The following is a 24,958-nucleotide window of genomic DNA, read 5'->3' on the forward strand; positions in this document are numbered from 1 at the left end:
GCAGGAGTGCAGCTGTTCAAAATGAATGCTGTGTCCTCTCTCCCCTCCTGTACCTTGTCACTGACATGAACTCAGAAGTTGCACTTCTACTAAACGTGAAACCAGAGCTCGTTAAGAAAAATATCGACTGGTACATAGCAAACTGTTTCAGACTCAAGGCTGCTAATATTTGTCTCCAGAGTTGTTTTTTTGTCTTCTAGGTTGTCACCAAGCAATCCAGCTCTCTGGGAATGCAGCTGCTCAGATTCTGACTGTCCTTTGGGGTGAGGTAGTAGGTTGTATAGTTTTAGGGTTATGCCCTGCCTGTCAGATAACTATACAACCTACTGTCTTTCCTGAAGTGGCTGTGATACCATCGCTGGAAAGGTCTTCAAAACACAAAGCAAATATTTATCAGCTCTTAACATTCTCTGGTGGCTCTCTCTACATGTTGGATTTGGTTCTTGGAGCAAGCTTATGAAAGCACACAAATGTCCTTAGTGTGTTTAGATTCCTGTGTTGCCCCATTGAGGTTCAAAAGCAAAGTGGGGATGGAAGTGACAGGGCACAGAGGTATGGCCCAGCCTGCAGCAGGATTGCCCACACTCAGCTTTCTCAAGCTGCCATGAAACAGCTGACCCCTTGCTCCTTTAGTTGGTGACATTTGTGTTCACACTCAATGGCAAATCCCACTTTTGATTCAGCTGCAATTTAAATCCACTTTGCTTAGGCTGTTTGAGCAGCTATGATGTGAGTTGGACAAAAAACTAAGGATGTCTTCCAGTTGCTCATGTTCTGCCCTGGAACTGGTAAATGTTTCAGCCTTAAGTGAAGAGGTTTCTTGAATCAGTTTTTGGTATGCTGTCTTAACTTGCTCTTTATTAGATAGTGCTAATTTGGGAGGGATAGTGCTGCCCACTGGGATTCTTAATCTCTGGAATCACCCTGCCAATCCTAACTGACTTCCAGAAGAGGAGCCAGGCTATCATTGTGGCTTTTTGAGAGCTAAGAAGTGAGGGGGGGCTAAAAGACATTAAGGGCATCTTACCTGAAACATGGTGAGATGTTAGTTTCCTTCAGAAGATAACTCTTGATGCTCTAACAGGATGAGGTAGTAGGTTGTGTGGTTTCAGGGTAGTGATTTTGCCCCAATCAGGAGATAACTATACAACCTACTGCCTTCCCTGATAAGCAGCATAACAACAGTGTCTTAATTCACAGAAAAAAACCCAAACAAGCCAAGAGCTAACATACTTCTGAGACCAGCAAAGTAAGTCCTAGATACCGTTTTTGTTACCCTGTCCCTAACAGCTCTGAACTTGGTGGCTCACATTATTTTTAGTAACTGCCTGCAAAATAATTACCCTTTGTTTTTGAAGTCTGAATTAAAGGAGTTTTGCTTATTTCCAAGTTTGTCTGCTCTTGGATCTGTTTAATTTCCAGTTCACTTGAGTGGAATGCATGGGAAATTGTTCCATAGATGCTGTCAGCTTGCGTTCTTGATGTTCATATTTCCATGACATCACAGTTTGGGTGCCACAGCTTTTACCAACAGATCTTCCTGGGTGTTTTTTCCAACCTTACCTCCTCGTCAGGAGCCTTCCAGTCTTTTACAAACAGGACCAGATGAAGTCACACAGCATTCTTCAGCAGGTCAGCTTGATGGTACAAACAGAAAGCTGTAACAGTGAAAACCAAGGCCCAGGTTTAGAAAAGAAAAGCAAATCCACATGGATTTGGTCCCTCAGTTTCCCTTAAGCAGGCTCATTTCCTTACATTTAAATCCTCCCAAAAGACAATTCCCCACTCAAAGGTACAGATTGCACCTGCAACACTATGGAAGATGCCAAGTTGTAGAATCATAGAATTGTTTAGGTTGGGAGAGACTTTCCAGATCATCAAGTCCAACTCTTGGCCCAGCACTGGCAGGTCACCCCCAAACCATGGCCCTCAGCACCACATCTACGCAGCTTTTCGATCTCTCCGGAGATGCCCTGGGCAGCCTGGGCCAGGCCTGGACAATGCTTTAAGAGAAGAAGTAGTTCTTAATGTCCAACCTAAACCTCCCCTGGTGCAACTTAGGGACATTCTGAAAAGAAAAACTGCAGAGTGTTAAAACCCAAAACATGTGGAAGAGAGAGCTTGTAACAGCAAGGTGCTGGGGTTGGTTGTAGCCATAGAAATTGTTCTCCCTTGTGCAAAATATACCAGGAAACAGGAATCCTGTAAACCTTAGGGGCTTAACTTAAGGCCAGAGGTCTCAGACTGTTTATGTGTAACAATTTGGATCTATTTTGATTATGCAGCACCTCACTACTGTAAACTGGAGTGAAAATTTAAGTTAGTCATAAACCTCTCTCCCTGTCCCCCATGTTGCATGAAGCAAAGCTTTGCTGACACCAAAGGCATTACCCTCACAGCCAGGCAAGCTGCAATGCCCACAGTGAGAGCAAGTGAAGAGCTTGGCACTGCATTTAACAGCAAAACTGGGCATTTTATTGCTTCTCTGATCCAAACCCACCACGCTTCTGTGGATTCAGGTGGCATTTGAGGTCATCCCACACCTCAAAATAAGGCCTTTTGTTAATACCCTTAAGGAAATGTTAGGAGCATTCTGTGGCTCCTGTTCGGAGAGAGGGATGAAGGCCATTGGTGCTAGAGGAAAAATCACTGCCTTTGTGGAGAACACAGGAGAATAGGCAATGCTGGGGCTGCTTTTAATCTTCTCTTTTCTTCTTGCTGTATAAAAGAGGATCTCCTAATTTCAAACTGCTGTAGGGATATTGCCATGCTGGCCATGTATCGAGGGCTGCGGGACTTGCATTGCAGATTGGGAGCTCCCTTTCTCCTGCTGGAAATGCAGGCTCACAGCTGCAGTGTACACATCTTAGATGAGTGTGAGTAGTGATTGCACTGTGTGGAGCTTAAAACATCCTGCTCTTCTCCAGGGTGCAAAATGGCCTGGAAACCTCTACCCTAGGCTTCCATTCAGTAAATACATTGCAAATGTACTGCACGGGAGAATAAAACATTCTATAACAGCCTGAGAGATCTCATCCCTGAAGTCTTGAATCTTTTGGCTCTGCCTGGGTCAGCATTTTGTTCTGGGCTGTGAGTTTTCAGATTCTAGGCATTCTGGCAAACTCATTAAAACCAAGGGCCAAGAAACTCCACAGCTCTGCCTTTGCCAAGGTCTACAGTAAATGCAGGACCCTGGGGCCTGCATTCAGCAGCGTGCAAGCCTGCAATGAATCAGCTCTGTCCTTAGCAGCAGGCGTCATTATAGCTGATGGGAACTCCAGCAGGAATTGGAAAGCACAGCTCTGTGGTACCAAGTATTTTCCAGAACCATCTACTGAAAATGCTTGCATTGTAGCTTGGGGTGCTGGAATCAGCATGGAAAACAAGCTGTTTGGGTTTTTTTAACTTCTATCAGCATTACTTGCTGAGGTCACTTGCTGTTGTGTTGCACATGTTAAGTATGAGGAAAGGAGCCCTCAGGAAGAACATGGACCACAAAAATAACCAGGGGCTGGAGCACCTCTGCTATGTGAGGGCAGGCTGAGGGAGCTGGGGGTGTTCAGCCTGAAGATGAGAAGGCTCCAGGGAGACCTTAGAGCTGCCTTCCAGTACCTGAAGGGGGCCTTCACCTTTCCTCTTCTTTTCCAACTCCTCTCTACTATTCACCTCTCAAGCCTCTGGGGAGATGTAAGAGCAGCCTTCCAGTACCCAAAAGAGGCTCCAAGAAGGCTGCAGAGGGACTGTTTGCAAAGGCCTGCAGGGACAGGACCAGGGGCAGTGGCTTGAAATGAGAGCAGAGCAGACTTAGATGATCTCGAAGGTCTTTTCCAACCTGGTTAATTCTATTCTATTCTATTCTATTCTATTCTATTCTATTCTATTCTATTCTATTCTATTCTATTCTATTCTATTCTATTCTATTCTATTCTATTCTATTCTATTCTATTCTATATTGGATGTGAAGAACCAAGTTCTTTAGCATGGGGGTGGTGGAGCACTGGAACAGGTTGCCCAAGGAGGTAGTTGAGGGCCCCATCCCTGGAGACACTGAAGGTGGGACTGGACAAGACTCTGAGCAACCTGCTCTAGTGGAGGATGTCCCTGCTGACCATGGGGGGGTTGGACTGGATGAGCTTTGGAGGTCCTTTCCAACCCAGCCCATTCTGTGATTCAATGTTAGGATAAGGGTATAACATCACATACACTTTTAGAACCTGTCTACTTAAAGACCTTTTGGGTTGTTAGTGTAACAGTATTAATTAATGAGCAGGAGCTTAATACATCTTGCTGGTGTCAAGCCTGCACACTTGCTTATAACAATCCAGGTGCAAACTGGTGCTTGTGGGTGTTTCTCTGAGGCCAGGATTTCAGTTGTTTGTTTCCCTCTAGTGCCCTGGAGAAAATCTGTGGTGTTTTGAGACAAAGTACAAGACAGCCATGAAGCAGATCCCTGACATTAAAGCCACTGTTGCTGAACTGCAGTTCTGCACTTCCTGGAGGTGAGAAGCATTCTACCTCTTCCTCTGTGGCCCTGTTCAAGGCTGTTACATTGTTGTGGATTTTTTTTGTGGTGGCAAACCATGCTCTCTGAAACCAGGTGCCCAGCATGAAAACCTGTACTTCATCTGGCAAAACACTAAACTAATGTAAATGTGTTTAGACAATCCTGAAACCAGGCAGTGCTACCAAACCCTCTGGTGAAAACCCAGCATTGCAGCTGTGTGTGGGCACCAGGAAGTCCTAGCTGCTGGGGTTGTTGCTCCATGCTGCTCTTGAGAGGGCAAAGACCTTGAAGACAGAAGTAGTTGCTGGGCACTCCACTGAAAGGGCAGGTTACAAAAGGGACTTTATACTGGTAGGGAATCCCAAACTGCAGTAAGAGCATGGCTTGTATGCCAGCCTGTGCTGGTATAGAGTCAACAGGATAAGCCACATACTGCCAAGCAGGAGTGACACTTGTGGTTGAAGAGAGAGGGCTGCTCCTCCTCAGAGAAGAAAAAAATGCTGCCTGGCTTTGTGCTGGGAGTGATTCCCCACAAGGTGCCTGGTCCCAGGACTCTGCTCATGCCTGCAAGACAAAGAGTAAATGAGAAAAAAACAGTGTGTTAGCAGAAGTCATCTGGGGTGACGTCCTGCACCGAGGGCTGAGCATATTGCTAATTACCAGCAATGGGATTGTGCACAGCAGTGTGCCCAGAGATGGCAGAGCTGAAACCTGTCAGGGCTTGGAGAGGGTTTTGTAACTAACACTATGTGGTTCTCACAGTAGGAATGCACACCAGTCACAGGAGTAATGGTTGGCAGATTACTCATGAGTAAAGTAATTTCTGTCATGAAATACAACAAATCAAAGGTGGGAAGGGAGGAAGGGTACAGAGTTGGATTCATACTGCAAAGGGGCCTGGTATAGCAGAGTGTTGTTTCAAGAAACTGGAATTTGACCAGGACTCCATATGCATGGGGAAAAAAAACCCACCAGGAATGCCAACAAAAGGTCATCCAAGCAGGAAGATGCTCCCTCTTGCACTGAATTGACTTTTCCACAGGGTGGGCAGATGGGAAGAAGCAGTGCAGCACATGGTCCAAGTGTGGAAAGCAGCTCCGTGGATGTGCTGTGCAGGTGGAACAGAGCAATGTCAGAGAGCTACAAGGCTTACAGATGCCAAGAAGTGTGTGAGAGGTGTTTTCTGCTGTGCTTTTGCCCTCTGCACTGGTTTGAATTGCTCCATTAATATACTTAATGCAAGTGTGATAGCTGAAGCCCACCTAGGCACATCCAGGACCAGTCAATAACAGGATGCAAGAACAGCACTAACTTTACAAACATTTACTATGAAAAAATCCAAACTGTTTACTCTTGAGATTCAGAGACTTCACCAGGATGTTAGCTAACCAAAACAGCAACAGTCTCTGGCTGCACCCAGGAAATCCTGCTGCTGCCATTGCTTTTACACGGGTGCAGTTAAGGAGTGGATGCAACCCACACTGAAGAAAGCAGTTTAACCAGAGAGGAGTCAGCTGAGGGAGTGTGTCTGTTCCTACAACCCTTCCCTTACGGTCCCCAGCCCAGCCACACCTTGGCTACAATTGCAATGGCATCAAGATGGGAATGCCTCTCCTTGGCACTAAAGGATCTCCCTTAGGACCACCCAGAATAGGCTCCACAGCCTTCAAGCGCAGCCTTTAGCCCTGGTTAAGTACAACCTCAGCTATCTTTAACCCTGAGTTTGGTCAGATCTGGGTTGTAGCACAGCCCAGCTCCTTCTTTGCAGGCTCATGGCTCCAGCTGCCTGCAGTGACACTGAAGCACAGTGGTGTCTGCCTGGCTCCCTCTCATTACGCCTTGGCAACGCCGAGGAAGCCAATCTGCACTCCCAATACAAATCCCCTGCACTGAAGTCTTTGCAGAACTGGGAGCAGCTGAGCTGCAGACATCTTTGTTGCTGCAATGCAGATGCAAGAAGTGGGATCTTTAGAAGTAAAAGACACCCCAGTCCTTAGAGCAGCACATAATACTTGAGTGGCAGGAGCATTTAAAGATACATCAGCATGGCTGTGATCCTTGTGGCTTGAAAGCATCCATGGAGCTCTCCAGGTATTCATTTCCATTATAAAAACTATGGGAGACAGGAGCCTTTGAGGACGTCTTCCAGGATCTGGGGTTCAGTGAAGTGGATGCTCAGAGCCAGCACTGCTTAACAGAGTACAACAAAGACATGAAAAACCCTAGGCCAAAGTGTTCTGTGATTTTGAAACAGATCTGTGTTCCCGAGTCACTTTGGCACATTTGATTGTTCTGCAGTTAACAGTAATGGTTACCAGTCCTGCTGAGCATTTGATGGTATAAAAGCTTTTGTCTGGCTGTGGAATACAGCTCATGCTTAGTCTCCCAACAGAAATCAAAACCATATGAGTAACCAGGTTAAGAGACAATCAAGTTGCAACTGAGTTCCCTGGTGTGGCTTGCATTTGTATTTCAGCCAGGGCCCGAGTTTCCCTGTCCAGCTTGCACATGCAGACGTAAGGAATGATATTTCCATCCACGAGGAGCACAAGTGAGAGTTTGTTCTGCAAACAAAGGCGTTAATGTGTGAAAAAAAGTCTCTCAATCAGCTGCAAGTGTGCAGCAGCTTACGTGTCAGTAGGTGTCTTTAACTGCCCCTTGGAGGAGAGCAAGAAACGCTTGAAGCAGGCGGGGCTGACACAGCTGAAAGGTGCTCCTCAAGGTAAACATCTGCAGTGAAAACAAAGTAACTCCTGAGAAGGTAAATTGGCATTGACCTTTTGTCCAAAGTGGCAGCTTAATCCTTCCCTCACACTCAGTGAAAACATCTCACTTCTTGTGGAACCATTAAGAGTAAAGCACAGTTTGCAGCACTCAAGGATCTTGGAGGTTTCAACCTCACCTGGGTGCTTAGAGTCCCCCCTGAGCCGATTATTGCCACGTGGGCGCCCTTCTCTTAGGATTGAACCTGGATTCAGTCCTCTTTGACCTGCATCTGTTCAAAAGCTTCCCTGGCCAAGTGATGCTGCAGCAGTGACTACTTGAAAATCAGATGGAGAATCCCATAGGTCCTGTTTTTATTTATGCTTGGCTTTCTGACTCATGCCAGTGAGCTCCATTAAGGGCATGGTTACAATAGTACCATCAGTCAGAGTTGGAGGGGACCACAAGGATCATCTAGTTCCAACCCCCCTGCCATGGGCAGGGACACTCCACACTAGATCAGGCTGGACAGAGCCTCATCCAGCCTGGGCTTAAACACCTCCAGGGATGGGGCCTCAACCACCTCCCTGGACAACCCATTCCAGGGCTTCACCACTCTCATGGTGAAGAGCTTCCTCCTCACGTCCAGCCTGAATCTCCCCACCTCCAGCTTCATTCCATTCTCCCTAGTCCTATCACTACTTGAGATCCTGAGAAGTGCCTCCCCAGCCTTCTTGTAGGCCCCCTTCAGATACTGGAAGGCCACAATTAGGTCACCTTGGAGCCTTCTCTTCTCCAGACTGAATAGCCCCAACTCCTTCACTCTGTCCTCACAGCAGAGGTGCTCCAGCCCTCTGATCACCTCGTGGCCCTTCTCTGGACACCTTCCAGCACCTCCAGATCCCTCTTGTAATAGGGGCTCCAGAACTGGATGCAGTACTCCAGGTGGGGTCTCACCAGAGCTGAGTAGAGGGGGAGGATCACCTCCCTTGACCTGCTGGCCACACTTCTCCTGATGCAGCCCACGATCTGATTGGCTTTGCGGGCTGCAAGTGCACACTGAGAGCTCCTGTTGAGCTTCTGGTCCACCAGCACCCCCAAGTCTCTCTCCTCAGGGCTGCTTTCCAGCCAGTCCCTCCCCAGCCTGTATTTGTGCCTGGGATTGCCTCGCCCCAGATGCAGGACCCTGCACTTGGTCTTGTTGAACCTCATGAGGTTGGCCTGTGCCCACCTCTCCAGCCTGTCCAGGTCCCTCTGGATGGCCTCCCTTCCCTCCAGCGTGTCTGCTGCACCACACAGCTTGGTGTCATCAGCAAACTTGCTGAGGGTGCACTCAATGCCACTGTCCATGGCACCCACAAAGATGTTGAACAAGCCTGGTCCCAGGACTGCTTCCTGAGGGACTCTGCTCCTCAACAGTTGTGACATGTTCAAAACTTGGGTTGTGTTTTCTTCTTCTCTCCCCATTTTGCTTTTTGTCCGTGGGAAAGATGAAATGATTGATGGCCCAAAATGTAATGATTTGCTTCTTAGTCCCAAATCCAAGAGTCTTGAGTTTGGAAGTCTGAATGGGTAAATCAGCTTCCATTTTGTTCCCTTTGCAGTTCAGCAGCTTTTCTAAACCTTTTAGCTGTAGTAGAAAAGAAGCCTTGTAAATGGATCACGTTTCAGACATCCATCTTATTGTATTAGGTGCCAGGAAAAAAGCAAACCAACGGTGAGTGTGCCCCAGATTTCGCTCAAATCAGCACAAAATGAGAATTAGGGAAAAAGCTGCCTCAGAAAGTTTCTGTGCTTGAGGGAAGATTTCTCACTGAGGAGCTACGTCCACCTTAGTCTGGGTAAGTCCTGCCACACACCAGTGAGCAGTGGTCATTGCTCACACACAGCCAAAACAGCCCCAAGAGGAAGTCCTGCTCAGCTGCTGATTCCTGCCTACAGCTGCTGACTTTGCGTGTTGTGGGACGACAAGATGTGGTTTGACTACCTGAGCCAAAACTCATGTTGACTTAGTTCCTACAGATGATGCCAAGAGGAAATAAACACCTCAGCACACACAATGTGAGTGGTGGCTGAGCTCTGCTCTGGCCTGCCAGTACACAAACCTCCAGCTCTACATCACATGCAGCTGGTTACTTCCCCCAAAGGCAGTAAGGGTAAGAGGCATCCCAGTGCTTTGCTACTGCCTTAAGGGCATCTCTGAATGGACTTGATGCCTCTTGGTGGCCTTTCTCTGGTTAGAAAGAGGTGGGGAGAGCAAAACCAGAACAATCTGAAAGAAACTGAGGGAGTTGTGTGTTCTGGTGTACGGATGCGGCGTGGGGCTGTGCCAGTCCAGGGGTGCATGCTGCAGGAAAGAGGGGGGCTGGCTGATGTGGAAGGAGATGGGTTCTGTCTCCTGCTGGGTAGGGGAGGCTGACAGACTATCAAATCTAGGGTACAAACAGATCTTAGCTGTGTAGGTCAGTGTAGCTCTTTCAGTATACAGAATGTATTCTGTCCTCTTGAATACTGTTGAGCTCAGGTAGGATTCAGAATGTTCATCTGCTCTTGGTTTTCTATAGGAGGGAAGAGAATTGCTGCCCACACCCAGTATCTTTAAGGGAGCACTTTTTCCTTCAAAGTATTTAAAGCAAGCTAGAACACAGGAGGCTGCACCTCAGCATGAGGAGACACTTCTTTACAGTGAGGGTGCCAGAACCCTGCAGCAGGCTGCCCAGAGAGGCTGTGGAGTCTCTTTCTCTGGAGACTTGCAAAACCCACCTGGATGTGTTGCTCTGTGACCTGCCCTGGCAGGGGGGTTGGACTGAATGATCTCTGGAGATCCCTTCCAACCCCTAACATCCTGTGATGCTGTGATGACTGTCCAAGCCTGGCAAACCCTAGGATTTACTCTGTGGAGGGGTTCTAGGTTAATTACAGACTATGCTTTTAATTATCGGGAACACAGAGAATGTGCTGCTCATTGAAGTTTCTACCTCAGTGTAGATAGCCTCGTGGCTGGGGGAGGGAAGATAGTATCATAGTATCAGAGTATCAGTCAGGGTTGGAAGGGACCACACGGATCATCTAGTTCCAACCCCCCTGCCATGGGCAGGGACACCCCACACTACATCAGGCTGGCCAGAGCCTCATCCAGCCTGGGCTTAAACACCTCCAGGGACAGGGCCTCAACCACCTCCCTGGACAACCCATTCCAGGGCTTCACCACTCTCATGGGGAAGAACCTCCTCCTCACATCCAGCCTGAATCTCCCCACCTCCAGCTTCATTCCATTCCCCCTAGTCCTGTCACTCCCTGAGATCCTGAGAAGTCCCTCCCCAGTCTTTCTGTAGGCCCCCTTCAGATACTGGAAGGCCACAATTAGGTCACCTTGGAACCCTCTCTTCTCCAGACTGAACAGCCCCAACTCCTTCAGTCTGTCCTCATAGGAGAGGTGCTCCAGCCCTCTGATCATCCTCATGGCCCTTATCAGGACAGGCTCCAACACATCCATATCCCTCTTAATAGGGGCTGATGACGATGAGGAAGGACTGGGGCATCCTGCAGGGATATCTGCTGGCAGGGGGCATCTGTCTTTGGGCACAGCTCTCTGCTAATAGGGAAGAGGACAGGGGTATGGCTGCTGCAGGGAAAGGCTGTTCCTCCCCACCCTAGTAAGGAGCACCGTGGCAGATGGGTTCATCTCACCCCAAGGGAGCCCGAGGGGCAGTGGCCACCACGCAGCAGGCAGGGGCCAGGCTGCTGTTGCCTTCCCAGCCTCAGCCCCTCCCTTCTCCTAGCTAAAGCTTCCCCAGACTGATTTACAGCTCCCTGTGAGTACCTGGGCTAGAGCTCTAGCCCCTTGTATTCCTCAGTGCCTTCTCTGTTACTGCACACCACAGATTTATGGTGGCTTTTAGTGCAGGCAGCAAGCAAAGAAATACGATCTGGAGAAAACAGAAGAGACCAAGGGAGGTCAGAGTGTGGGAGCTGAACAACTCCACGGTGATCCTGGATTTCCTTTTATTTACTGCTCACACCTTTTCAATCTCAAGTGGATTTTGGCTGTGTCAGGCAGCCCTACCCAGGGGCTGGGGAGGAGTCTGTGATCCACTGAGCCAAGCTGCTTTGACATCAGCTGCTGTCTTTGATTACAACTCAGCACATGTGGGAAAAGCCAAAATACTGTTGGTGAGTTAAATGAATGTTAGACAGGGAGTGTCAGAAAGACACGTGGCATCAGGGTTGGTAGAAGTCACACATTCACCCAAACAGGCTTTCTGTCCTCCTCCTGTGGCACCAACCTATGTTTTTGTAGGTTAATGGTGTCCTCCTGCAGAGCTTCTCTGCTGTTTGTGCTGAAGGAGAATGATTTGTGAATCTTTCATCCATCAGGAAGTAGGGCAAAAGCTATGCCTGGTTTGATCAATATGATTAGGGAGGTGTGAAGAGGAAAGTAATGCTCTAAGTAACTCTACTTTAATAGAGTTATTTCCATATATTAATCTATTCTTCCAGAACTGCACAGGGAAAATTCAGGCACTGCCTTTTCTCTGTAGATGGATAATAGGAGACCTTGCAGCCCAGGCAGGGTGGCAGAAGTACAGTGGCAGAGCTGTGGGACCACAGCCTGCATTAAACACTGTGTCAAAAGGCAATGTGAGGCAGCTGGCAAGAGAGAGGAAAGCTCTAATTACAGCCAACTAATGACACCTGGACCAACACCTACTGCTGAGGTGCTGGTCTTGAAACAAGGGATAGCAGGCAGGGATAGGAGCTTTTCCCCCCTCCTAGGTGGGTGCTGTAATCCCCATCAACTGCAGGGGTGTTGCCCTTTGTTAATCAGACAAGCTCTGGTGTGCTGCCTTTCACTCAGATTGATCACAGCATGATAGAATGGGTTGGAAGGCACCTCCAAAGGGCATCCTGTCCAACTCCCATGCAGTTAGCAGGGACACCGTCCACTAGATCACCTTTGCCCTAGAAGGTGACTGCTGAGAAGCTTCTCCTGAGATAGGTGGTATCCTCCAAGCTGGCATCTGAAGAAGGGGGAATGATACAACTTTACCAGCAGGGAAATTGTGTGTCCTCCCAGTATCCTTGGGACCCCTGTGTTCTCCAGCTCTGTTTTCCAACTGATTGCTGAATTTCTCCTATTTATTTCCTCCCAGTGTGTGCCTCTGTATGATGACATCCAAATTAATCTCTTTAACACACTTTCAAGTGCAAGATCTCAATTAGTCCTTGTGTGTTTTGAAGATGCTCTATCACTAATAAGAGGTGGCAGGACCTCCTACAGTATGAACATGCTGCCTGCTTTTGTTTTCTGATGTTGTTTTGGTAACTTACCTCATCAGAAGATCCTGTGTCTTTGCTAAGAGGTTGTCCTCATCTTAGTCTTCAGCTGCTGATGATGTGGAGAAGGTGAACAACTGCATCTTGCCTCATTCAGTAAGAGACCTAGGGAATGGCAGATTGAAAATTAGCAAAAAGAGAAGCTTTTTTCCCCAGCTGTTATGGTTAACTCTTCTGGAGTGCCCATGGCAGCTCAAACAGCAGTAAGAAATTGTTGATAGTGAGGGTGGTGAGACATTGGAACAGGTTGCCTACAAGAAAGCTAGGAAAGGACTTTTTCCCAAGGGCTTGTAGTGATAGGATGAGAGGGAATGGATTGAAGCTTGAGGAGGGCAGATGGAGACTGGAGATTAGGAAGAAATTCTTTACAGTGAGGCTGGGGAGACACTGGAACTGGTTGCCCAGGGAGGTGGTGGCTGCCTCCTCCCTGGAGGTGTTTAAGGCCAGGTTGGATGAGGCCTTGAGCTTCCTGGTCTAGTAGAAAGTCCTCCTACCCATGGCAGTGGGATTGGAACTAGAAAATGTTCAAGGCCCCTTCCAATCCAACTCAATCTATGAGAGGTGGATGTGGATGAGAACAGCAGATGCAGCACTCCTGTCTCAGCCAGAGGTGTCTCCTTGGAAGGACAGAGTCTACTTCACTTGAGAACTTGTGAAAGGCTTTTCCTACGGTAGGGGCACTGGCTTGAAAGAGTTTTGTCAAGAAGCTGCCACAGCACTCAACCTGCTTTCATTTTGGTGGTTTTCTTTGTGGTATGCTTCATTTGCAGTAGAGACTTGGCTTGAAAAGAACATGGTGGAGATAAACATGGGTAGGATAAATCTTAAAGCTGCTGTACTTGTGTGGGTCCCTTGCTTTGACCAGGGGTGCACTTCCAGCTGACAGCACTCATGTTGATAGCAGACTTCACTAGGGATAATTAGTTAGCTAGTTACTAATTTTTGCATTATGTTTCACTGCCTTTGTATTACAATGTCCTTGGCTATGCAAGAGTCATGAAGAGGGTCCTCAGGTTCTGTTCTTCCTGTTAGGAGCCTCTTGCCCTTGCACTTGATTAGTGCTCTCAGTTCTAACTGTTCCAGTGGGACTCATAACTGGGGTTTCACAACAGAGTGAAAGTATAAAAGCTACAGCTTAAACTGTACTGCACTTCTTGCTGGGCTGTGTTATGAATATTTAAAGAAAGAAAGGTCAAAGTAGTGCAGCACCACAGATGAAGGACCTGAAAGCTGCCCTCCAGTACCTGAGGGGATCCTCCAGGAAGGCTGCAGAGGAACTTTTCCTAAGGGTTTCTAGAGACAGGACAAGGAGGAATGGTTTGAAGCTGAGGCACAGCAGGCTTAGACTGGAGCTGAGGAAGAAGTTCCTGAGTATGAGGTTGGTGAGGCTCTGGCACAGGCTGCCCAGGGAGGCTGTGGCTGCCTCCTGCCTGGGGGTGTTGAAGGCCAGGCTGGATGAGGCCTTGAGCAGTTGAGTCTAGTTGAGAGGTGTCCCTGAGCATAGCAGGGGAGTTGAAGCAGATGATCTCTGAGGTCCCTTCCAACCTAAGCCCTTCTACGATGATAGCTCTATGAATTCAAATCCCATCATAAGAAATCCCAATAGTCAAAGCACAGTAATGTGCTGTTAAAATACAAAATGTAATGGGAATTTGGGGAGTAAATTTTACCTGTCTCTTCTCAGATTCCTTTTCTGATTAACAACAGAATCAGAAGCTGCTTCGTTTGAAGTGTGCATTGCCTGACATGGACAACTAGATTACAGGAGTTCCTGAAAAGCAGAACAAGGTCTGGCTGTGCACTAGTGGATTGGTGTTTGCAGTTAATGCCCTGTCATATGTTCAGCCTGGTGGTAAATCAAACGGTGGGCTAACAGCCAGGGTAAGGTTGAAAGCCAACTGACTTGTCCCCTGTCTCCTAAAGGAGGAGGAAATCCAGAAAATGGAAAATTAGAAGCAGGAGTAAGGGAGGACACAGGGGGAGTTGCTCAGCAGGTGATGAAAATGCAGCTGAGACTGCGTATGTGCAACATGATCAGGTTGGAAAAATAGTTGGTTGAACTGGGATGATGATAAAATTAACCTGTAGTGGAAGAAGTTGGCCTAGTCAGGAGATAGAAACATGATGCTGGAGAGGGGCTGAAGCTGAGCCTGATGGTTCTGACTGGAGTTTCTCAAAATGCAGATTCCTCCCCTCTCCACAGGCAGCAGCCTCTGAAGGGAGTATACATTAGCTTAAAATAACTCCATCTGAATCAGTCTGGAAACTGAGGGTTTGTCTCAAACAATATCTGAACTCCTGAGTGGGGGAGATTTTGCAAGCCAAGTGAAAGCCAGAAGGATCCTCTGCAATTCAATATTCAGCAGCTGTTGGAGCTTTCAACTTCCTAACATGCAAGATGGAGTCACGGAAAAAAAGAGTCAGGGGAAAAGAGATTTTTAGAAGCACTGTTATTAACTTGTAGGTGTGAAGGTGCACTGAAGATTTGGAAAGTCCAAGATGAGGTGAATCCCAAATTCAAAGTACAAATAACCCCATTGACCAGTACAGGTTAGGGGTTGACCTGCTGGGAAGCAGCTCTGTGGAGAAGGGCCTGGGAATCCTGGTGGATAACAAGTTAACCGTGAGTCAGTAGTGTGCTCTTGTGGCCAGGAAGGCCAATGGGATTCTGGGGTTCATGAAGAAGAATGTGGCCAGGAGGTCAAGGGATGTTCTTCTCTCTCTCTGCTCTGTGGTGAGGCCACATCTGCAGTACTCTGTCCAGTTCTGGGCTCTCCAGCTCAAGAGAGAGACAGGGAACTACTGAAGAGTAGTTCTGGAGGATTCTGGAGATGATTAGGGGACTGGAGCAGCTCTCTTATGGGGAAAGGCTGAGACCTGGGGACTTCAGCCTGGAGAAGAGAGGACTGAAAGGGAATCTTATCAATGGTTATAAATATCTAAAGAGCAAGAGGATGAGGCCAGACTCTTTGCAGGAGCAATGGGCAAAAACTGTAACCCAGGAGGTTCCATCTGAACATAGGGGAAAAAATTTACTTTGAGGGTGACAGAGCCCTGGAAGAGGCTGGCCAGGGAGCTTGTGGAGTGTCCTCTGGAGACTCAAAACTCTGGCAGCGGGGTTTGGCTGGATCATCTTTTGAAGTCCCTCCCAACCCATAGTATTCTGTGATGAAGCCAACACCCAGCTGGCTGCCAGTGATCAGAAAATGTCCTTAAGCAGTATGTGAGAACAACAACAGAAATCAACTCCTTTGCAGAACACAACAACAAAAACCTCAGCCCCTTCACAGCAGCAAGGAACTTGAAAAAGGACCTTAAAAGATTGTTGAGAAATTAAAAGTTGTGAAGATTCCTTAGCTTGGAGCCTGGGTCCTTCCAGTATTTCCTTTTTTTTCCACTTTGGTTACAGATACTGGAGTTTATAGACCCAAACCTGACTGCCATAAGAGAGTAGAAGATGGTTAAAGTGTCCCTTTTCTAGCAATACAGGATCAGTCAAGATGTAGAATGATTCTGATGCTCTTGGTCTGAGAATAATGAACTAGAACATAAAGGTTTGGGGGGGGGGGGGGGGGGAGGTTGGGAAGGATGGAAGTGATTGCTTTACCCTAAAATAGCTAGAAAAAGCAGGTATCAGTTGCAGAAGAAAATGTCTTACTCCTGGAATAGATTCATAGGATGGTTTGGGTTGGAAAGGACCTTGAAGAGCATCTAATTGCAACCCCCCCTGCCATTGGCAGGGGCACCTCCCACTAGACCAGATTGCTCAAGGCCTGAAGTTCCAAGGTTCCTCTCTCCTATCTCCAGAGGTCCCTTCCAATCCTAACCATGCTGGGATTCTGGGATACATTCCAAACCAAGTGCTCCAATCTACAGCTCTCCTCTGAAGTGCCAAGGTTCCTCAAAGGTTTATAGAGGAACTCTATGCTGGCAGCTTTTTCCACCACCAGCATCTCCATGAAGGGATGCAGAGCAGGTTTTTCTCCATACAGGTAAAATCCTTCCCTGAAGTTCCTGCCATGCTATTATCCAGACCTTCTCCATAAGGAAGAACTCACCAGTAGTTCAAGTACCACAGGTGTGAGAAACATCACCAGTTGGGGGTGATTATTTCAAAATCCTTCCATAAATCACTGTGATGTAGCTCATCAATGCTCTAAATACCTGGGATGAGTAGGAGTACTGATCCAAGGAGGATGGACATGTTGCATTTCTGTGCTTGCAAAACCCAGCCCCAAGGTGGTGGCAGGAGGAGCTGCTGTGGCTGATCACCACCTGCAACTTTTCACCCTCTATTACAGAGTGTATGGCAAGAGGTGGTGATGAATCAGGTTTCACTAAAGGCACTGATGAAGAGAAATCACATTGGGCTTGAGTCTGATGATGAAAAATTGGATCTTGTCTCCACGGGTGGAAGAAAACACAGTTTATGGGAGCAGCAGTAATGCACTGGAGATTTCTGGGAAGGCTGCAAAGACACATAAAATACAGCAATGCAAACAAGAACAGGATAATTAATTTGCTTAATAGACACACGATAAACAAGAGAGCTTGATGTGGTGCAAATAAAGAGATGAGCCAGCCTGTGAAGTAAGAGTGAATAAATCATCTTGTGGGGCTTTTTTTGTGGAAAGCTGCTCTTGAAGGAGGTTCTCAGAAGTGACTAAAAGCATTAGGAAATAAGTCTGCTTAAGAAGACCTTGATTTGTGATTATGGAAGAGGATTAGCAATCTAATGCAATGAGGTAAAGAGAAAAAGCAATGGATGTGCCCAGGAATCAGCCTCGAGGCTGTGAGGAGGGCTGGGTTTCTGCCAGAGTTCCCATGGCCAGTGGTCTGACCCAGGCATGAAGTGGTGGCTGTTCTGCCAGGCTGAACAAGGGCACATCTGTGGTGTGGGCACTTGGCAGAAAGGCTTCTTACCTCTTGGTTCCATTCAAGATTTAGAGAACTTCAGTGAGACATAGCTAATGTACCAGTGATGGGCTGGCCAAGCACATCTGTGCTTTACCCAGCATCACAGAAGGTTAGGGGTTGGAAGGGACCTCCACAGGTCCAACTCCCCTGCCAGAGCAGGGTCACCCAGGGCAGTTCACACAGGAACACATCCAGGTAGGTTTGCAAAGTCTGCAGAGGAGACTCTACAACCTCTCTGGGCAGCCTGCTCCAGGGCTCCATCACCCTCACCATACAGAAGTGTCTCCTCGTGTTGAGGTGGAACCTCCTGTGTTCCAGCCTGGACCTGCTGTTCCTTGTCCTGTCACTGGGCACTACCACACAGAGCCTGGCACCTTCATCTTGGCACTCACCCCTCGGATACTTACTGATCAGATCCTTTCTGAGCCTTCTGCTCTCCAGACTGTATTGCCCCAGAGCCCTCAGCAGAGATGTTCAAGAACCCCAGTCACCCTCATAGCCTCTGTTGGATTCTCTCCATCAGGTCTCTGTCTCTCTTGAGCTGGGGGAGCCCAAAACTGGACACAGTGTCACAGGTGTGGTCTGAGCAGGACACATCAACATGCAGACACTTGGGTCTGCCCAAACAGAGATGGAAACCAGAGATGGAAACCCTCTGAACTCCTGACCAGTGCTATCACCTCAGCATGTTGCATCACCTCTCTTTCTACATTCCCCACCACCCCAAAAAAGAACCAAGTATGCCTGCTGGGTTTTTCAGTGTTTCCCTGCCAGTAACACAGGAGGATCATCCTCATCCACCATAAATCCTGGTTGAACTGATCTAAATATTTGTTAATCTGGGATCCTCTTCAAGCTGTGTCACAACCTCAGCTGTGACTGTCATTAGGCAACACTGCAGCTTGCATCTGCAGGAACATCCACAGCAATCATTTCCCTAGAACATGTGTTCAGCTGGAGTGGGGAGGGGGGTGAGGTGGAGGTGGGGAGCTGCACAGTCTTACTGATGGAACCATGCGGCTAAAACATGTTTCTGCTTCTGGAAGTTAGAGTAATGACTGTCCTCTGCCAGCCCATGGCCTCTGCATTGGCAGCTGTGGACTTCAGCAGGTGGAACAATCAGCTACAAATTAATAGACAAAAAAAATGTCTTCTGTCCTGTGTACCTGGTTACCCACTTCTCTGGGTCAGTTCCAGCTCAACTCTGCCTGGGTATAATTCCAGACAGGCTGAATATGAATTTCAGCTGAACCAAACTCTGTGCTGGTGCAATGCCTCTTTCTTTTGGTGATACATTTATGATCTGAGAAGCAGAGTGCAATTAACAATGATGGGTAGGAAGATTGTTTTCTGACTTCCTGTGGCTATCACACTTGTATTTGCTCCAGCCTCTAAAGTTGTCATGGCTACTATGGGAGGTTTAGGCTGGAGGTTAGGAGGAAGTTCTACACAGAGAGAGTGATTGCCCATTGGAATGTGCTGCCCAGGGAGGTGGTGGAGTCACCATCACTGGAGGTGTTTAGGAGGAGACTTGATAGGATGCTTGGTTGCATGGTTTAGTTGATTAGGTGGTGTTGGTTGATAGGTTGGACGTGATGATCTCAAAGGTCTCTTCCAACCTGGTTTATTCTATTCTATTCTATTCTATTGGAGCAAGAATGAGGGAATGAGCTGTGGAGCCCTCAACAGATGAAGGAAGGACATGGACCTGATGGAGCAGATCCAGAGGAGGGCTATGAAGATGATAGGGGGTGGGAGCACCTCTGCTACAAGGACAGGCTGAGGGAGCTGGGGGTGTTCAGCCTGGAGAAGAGAGTGCTCCAGGCAGACCTAAGAGCAGCCTCCAGTACCTGAAGGGGCTCCAAGAAGGCTGCAGAGGGACTGTTTGCAAAGGCCTGCAGGGACAGGACCAGGGACAGTGGTTGGAAATGAGTGCAGAGCAGATTTAGATTGGATGTGAGGAACAAGTTCTTTAGCATGAAGGTGCTGGAATACTGCAACAGATTTCCCAGGGAGGTGGTCAAGGCCCCATCCCTGGAGATATTCCAGACTAGGCTTTACAAGGCTCTGAGCAACTTGCTCTTGTGGAGGATGTCCCTGCTGACTGCAGAGGGGTTGGACTGGATGAACTTTGGAGGTCCCTTCCAACCCAAATCCTTCTATGATTTAACACTGCTTGCAAAGCTAGTGAATGAATTCTTAGCGAACACCGTGGTGCCAAGGTAGGTGCTGGTACTCCTGTTATTGATGTGCTCTTTCTTACACAGGGAATTAAGGCAGAAAGAGTTTAGTTCAACTCATCTCTATTACAGCATGGAGAGATCCATCCCCAAATTCTCCCCCTCTACACCATTCTTTAGACCTTGAAACTTTCTGGCATAGAGCAAAGTTCTCTATGCCAAAACGTTTTGACATCGAGCTTGACACTTCGCTGAGGCCACAATGTAGTGCTGTGATCTGCCTCCTGGCTTGCCTGGTACTGGCACAGGAACCAGCGGGGAGGATTGAGAAACAAACTGCCAGTGGTGCCACCTTGGGGTTTTGTTTGGGGTTGGGTGTTTTTTTTTTGGTGTAAATCATTACCTGGAGCATTGCTGTGACTTTGGGAGCATTGCAGAGCGCTTTGGATGTAGGGAAATTGCAGCCATGAACTTTCTGTGCGCCAACTAAAACAGCACAAAAATGTGCTCCCTCCATGCCTAGCAGTCGGGAGGATTTCACAAGTGAAAATGCAGCAATCTGCCTATAAATAGCAGCTTCACTAAAATTAGATGGAACTGGCAGGCTCTGGCCTGTGAATGGGAGCTCTGTTAATGTGCTCATCAGGTACTGGAAGGGCTCCAAATCTGACAAGGCATCCTAGGGAACAAACTTTTATGTGCCTGGAAAAATGAACAGAAATGGCTGAGGATGGGCTGGGGGTGTTCAGCCTGGAGAAGACTCCAGGAGGACCTTAGAGCTCCCTTTCAAGAGCTGAAGGGATCCTTCAGGAAGGCTGCAGAGGGACTTTTCCTGAGGGTATCTAGAGACAGGCCAAGGCGGAATGGTTTGAATCTGAGGCAGAGGAGGGTTAGACTGGAGCTGAGGAAGAAGTTCTTGAGTGTGAGGGTGGTGAGAGTCTGGCACAGGCTGCCCAGGGAGGCTGTGGCTGCCTCCTGCCTGGGGATGTTGAAGGCCAGGCTGGATGAGGCCTTGAGCAGCTGAGTCTAGTTGAGAGGTGTCCCTGCCCATGGTGGGGAGGGTGGAGGGGATGATCTCTGAGGTCCCTTCCAACCTGAGCTATTCTAGGCCTGTTTGCCTGCTATGGAGAGACCTATAGAGTTCTTAAAGCTATCAGATGGACTCAGAGAATCAACCAGGTTGGAAAAGACCTCAGAGATCATCAAGTCCAACCTATTACCTAACACCTAACACCTCATGACAACTAAACCATGGCACCTAAAATACTCTTGGGCTGTCTCTGGTTCACAATAGACTGGATAGCACAGAAAGCACCATGATGGTCACAAAGCAGTTGAGAGGTTTCATCTGCATAGATGATACTCTCTGACCTTCTTTCTACACGTAGCACCACTGAACTACAGCCACTCCTGCACCTGCTAGCAGTCAGCCAACACTTCCTTAGAGAGCTTTTGTTTTCCCCTAAAAGAATGAAGGTAACAAAGGCACCTTGAGGCCACACTCTACCTCCACAAGGAAGGGGAAGGTTGGAGTAGATCTCTGAGGTTCTTCCAACCTCAGCCAGTCTATCATTCTATGATCTGTGTCAGGTGAGATGGAATAAACTCTAATGAGGGTTGCAGGGTGCTTGTTGAATGACCATGTGTGCACAGAGGGGAAGCAACCAAAGTGGCAAACTGCCAGAAACTTCTTTTGTGAGGTTCTAAAACCTGTTAGATATTGCTACAGGTCTTTTGGCCAACCTTTTTCGAGAAGAGCATGCACACTCTTCCTCAACACAGCAGTGAACTGAAGGTTCCAGAATAAACATTGCAGAAGCAAAAATATCCTGGATTCCCAGCTGGGATCTCAACAGAAAAGCTAATTAAACAAAAAAATCTAACAAAGCAACTAGTGAGAGTTCAGACTCCACAGGTGCAGCTTACTTTGTGCCCACTTTGATTTGGCCATTTGCAGTTCCCTCACTTCTTCCACACTAAGTGTGCTTTGCAGTTATCTGTGAGGTAGCTGCCACTAGATGTCAGGTGTTTGTCATTCTCCTCTTAGTGTGATGAATAACCAGCAGTGCTATACAGTCTGAATGGGATATCACTGCAAACAGCCTAAATTCTTTCTCTTGTTTCTCTGTGGGTATAAACAGAAATTAGTGCAAAGAGAAGTCATAAATTGAACAGAGAGTTGATGTGGTTTTGTTCCAATCACAGCAGTTAGAATGTAGTTGGAGTTTTGGGTAAGAAATCTGTAGGGTTTAGTGTGTTGTCTGCAAAGATGAGATTTCCCAGTGTGCAAAGAAACATTTCACAGAATCACAGCATGGTAGGGGTTCACAGTATCACAATATAACTAAGGTTGGAAGAGACCTCAAGGATCATCGAGTCCAACCCATCAACACAGACCCCATGACTAGACCATGGCACCAAGTGCCACATCCAATCCCCTCTTGAACCCCTCCAGGGATGGTGACTCCACCACCTCCCTGGGCAGCACATTCCAATGGTGAATGACTCTCTCAGTGAAGAACTTTCTCCTCACCTCGAGTCTAAGCTTCCCCTGGCACAGCTTGAGACTGTGTCCTCTTGTTCTGGTGCTGGTTGCCTGGGAGAAGGGGCCAACCCCTTCCTGGCTACAACCACCTTTCAGGTAGTTGTAGAGGGCAATGAGGTCTCCCCTGAGCCTCCTCTTCTCCAGGCTAAACAACCCCAGCTCCCTCAGCCTCCCCTCACAGGGCTGTGCTCAAGGCCTCTCACCAGCCTTGTTGCCCTTCTCTGGACACATTCAAGTGTCTCAATGTTCTTCTTAAACCGAGTTACCCAGAACTGGACACAGGACTCAAGGTGCGGCCTAACCAATGCAGAGTCCAGGGGCACAATGACTTCCCTGCTCCTGCTGGCCACACTGTTCCTGATGTAGGCCAGGATGCCATAGGACTTCTTGGCCACCTGGACACACTGCTGGCTCATGTTTAGGCGGCTGTCAATCAGCACCCCCAGGTCCCTCTCTGTGTGGCAGCTCTCCAGCCACTCTGACCCTAGCCTGTAGCTCTGCATGGGGTTGTTGTGGCCAAAGTGCAGCACTCGGCACTTGGACTTGTTGAATGCCATCCTGCTGGACTCTGACCATCTGTCCAGTTGGTCGAGGTCCCTCTGCAGAGCCTTTCCACCCTCTAACTGACTAACATCTGCTCCTAACTTGGTGTCATCTGCAACCTTGCTGATGACTGACTCAATCCCCTCATCCAGATCATCAATGAAGATGTTAAAGAGCACAGGGCCCAGCACTGATCCCTGGGGCACACTACTAGTGCCTGGCTGCCAGCTGGATGTGGCACCATTCACCACCACTCTCTGGGCTCGGCCCTCCAGCCAGTTCCTAACCCAGCACAGAGTGTTGTTGTCCAAGCCACGAGCTGACAGCTTAGACAGCAGTTTGCTGTGGGGGACGGGTTGGAATGGACCTCTGGAGTTCATCGAGTCCAACCCTCCTGCCAAGGCAGAGTCAGCTAGAAAAGGTCACATTCATTGATCTGAGTTACTGCTGTAACAAAAATAATGTAGAAGTGACAGTGTACACATTAGTAATGGTGTTAATCAATGTTAGATGCAGTACTTGCACTCTTGGAACACCTCCCTGTGAGGACAGGCTGAGGGAGCTGGGCCTTGGAGCTTGGAGCAGAGGAGCCTGAGGCCTGCCCTCATTGCTGGGTTTAAAGATGTGCAGGGCTGGAGCCAGGCTCTGCTCAGGGATGTCCAAGGACAGGACAAGGGGCACTGGGGGCAAGCTGACTTAGCCAAAATTGCTAGAGGGATATTAATCCTAGAGTCCTAGAATGGCTTAGGCAACCTCCCCACTCTGGGCAGGGACACCTCTCAGCTAAACTCAGCTGCTGAAGGCCTCATCCAACCTGACCTTCATTAGAGTCAAAAAAAATCAAGGTCTCACAAACTAAGTGAAAACTGGCAACTGAATAGTCAAAAGCAACACAACTAGTGTTTGCTTGGTCCTGTGGTCCCTTTCCACTCTGAAAGAGTAAGCAGGCAGGCAGCATGGGCAGAGGAACTAATCAGGTAGTTCAGCCCAAAAGGACATAAAGATGATCCAAGGGCTGGAGCACCTCTGCTATTAGGATAGGCTGAGGGGGCTGGGAGTGTTCAGCCTGGAGAAGACTCAGGGTGGAGACCTTAGAGCTGCCTTCTAATACCTAAAGGTATCCCACAGGAAAGGTTGCAGAGGAACTTTTCCTGAGGGTGTCTAGAGACAGGCCAAGGGGGAATGGTTTGAAGCTGAGGCACAGCAGGGTTAGACTGGAGCTGAGGAAGAAGTTCTTCAGTATGAGAGTGGTGAGACTGTGGAACAGGCTGCCCAGGGAGGCTGTGGCTGCCTCCTGTGTGGGGGTGTTGAAGGCTGGGTTGGATGAGGCCTTGAGCAGCTGAGTCTAGCTGAAAGGTGTCCCTGCCCATGGTGGGGAGGTTGGAGCAGATGATCTCTGAGGTCTTTTCCAAGCTAAGGCATTCTAGGATTCTATGACATGAAGCTGAAGAAATCAGGGGTGAGGAGACAACCAGATGAGACTCCCATTGCACAAAATGAGTGGGAAATCAGGCTTTCTTTTCCAGTATGCTTAAAATGTGTGTATGGATAGAAGTGGTTCTGCTAAAGTCCTTAACTTTTCTAGCTTGCTCCCAAGCTGTTCATGAACCATGCAATCAGTACCACTACCTTGTATAAGAAGACAAAGAATGTAGAAATACTTGGACGTTTTTATACAGGCTCATGACATGATGGTTTGCTGAGCAAGGCTCTGAAGCTCTTAAGAAGAACTTGATTTGTTAAAATGTTATGTAAATCAATTAACTAACTAAACCAGCACAAGGTGGTGACATCACTGCAGCTGCATCTAGCTCTGCAGAGCTCCACCTATGCTGCTGCATGCCCAACACCACCTTTCCACGGGGATCCTCATTAAAAGACCTTCTGGTGATGCCATCTATAGGCCCATGGTAAGCAGCAGCCTGTGCAACAGCTATTTAGTAAGCAGCCTGCAGTCAGTTGGAAACACCTGCAGACTGCAGCCAGCTGATAAATGGTGCTGCTTAAATGACCAAAAGAGCACAGCAGAAGGAAGCAAACTCCTCACTCAGCCTTCTCCTTCATGAAAGCATTCTTGTGCCCTGCCCTCTGCCACAGATCTGCTCAGCAGTGAGTTATTTTGGGGTTTATAGAAGAGATAAAAAGTCATCTTTGCTGTCTTTCCCTTAGTAAGTAAAGCAGCTGGGTTCAATGTGTCCTCAGAAAGCATTCAGTAGTGAAAACAGAGCT

At 48.1% G+C, this 24,958-nt stretch overlaps 1 long non-coding RNA gene across 1 annotated transcript in view; it reads right to left on the minus strand.

Annotated features, from left to right (window-relative positions):
* Positions 1 to 1,363: 1,363 nt before the first annotated feature.
* The window catches only part of LOC137456595 (uncharacterized), a 39,917-nt gene continuing 16,322 nt past the window's right edge, over positions 1,364 to 24,958 (minus strand). The window contains exons 2-5 of the long non-coding RNA XR_010991054.1: positions 12,539 to 12,649; positions 5,477 to 5,612; positions 4,938 to 5,068; positions 1,364 to 1,658 (exon numbers count right to left, since the gene is read on the minus strand). This is a non-coding gene — a long non-coding RNA (uncharacterized lncRNA). The remainder of the gene's footprint in view (positions 1,659 to 4,937; positions 5,069 to 5,476; positions 5,613 to 12,538; positions 12,650 to 24,958) is intronic.

Source organism: Melanerpes formicivorus, unplaced genomic scaffold, assembly GCF_026170545.1.
Source record: "Melanerpes formicivorus ecotype bairdi unplaced genomic scaffold, bMelFor1.0.p_v2 SCAF_132, whole genome shotgun sequence".
In the NCBI taxonomy this organism is placed as follows: Eukaryota; Metazoa; Chordata; class Aves; order Piciformes; family Picidae; genus Melanerpes; species Melanerpes formicivorus.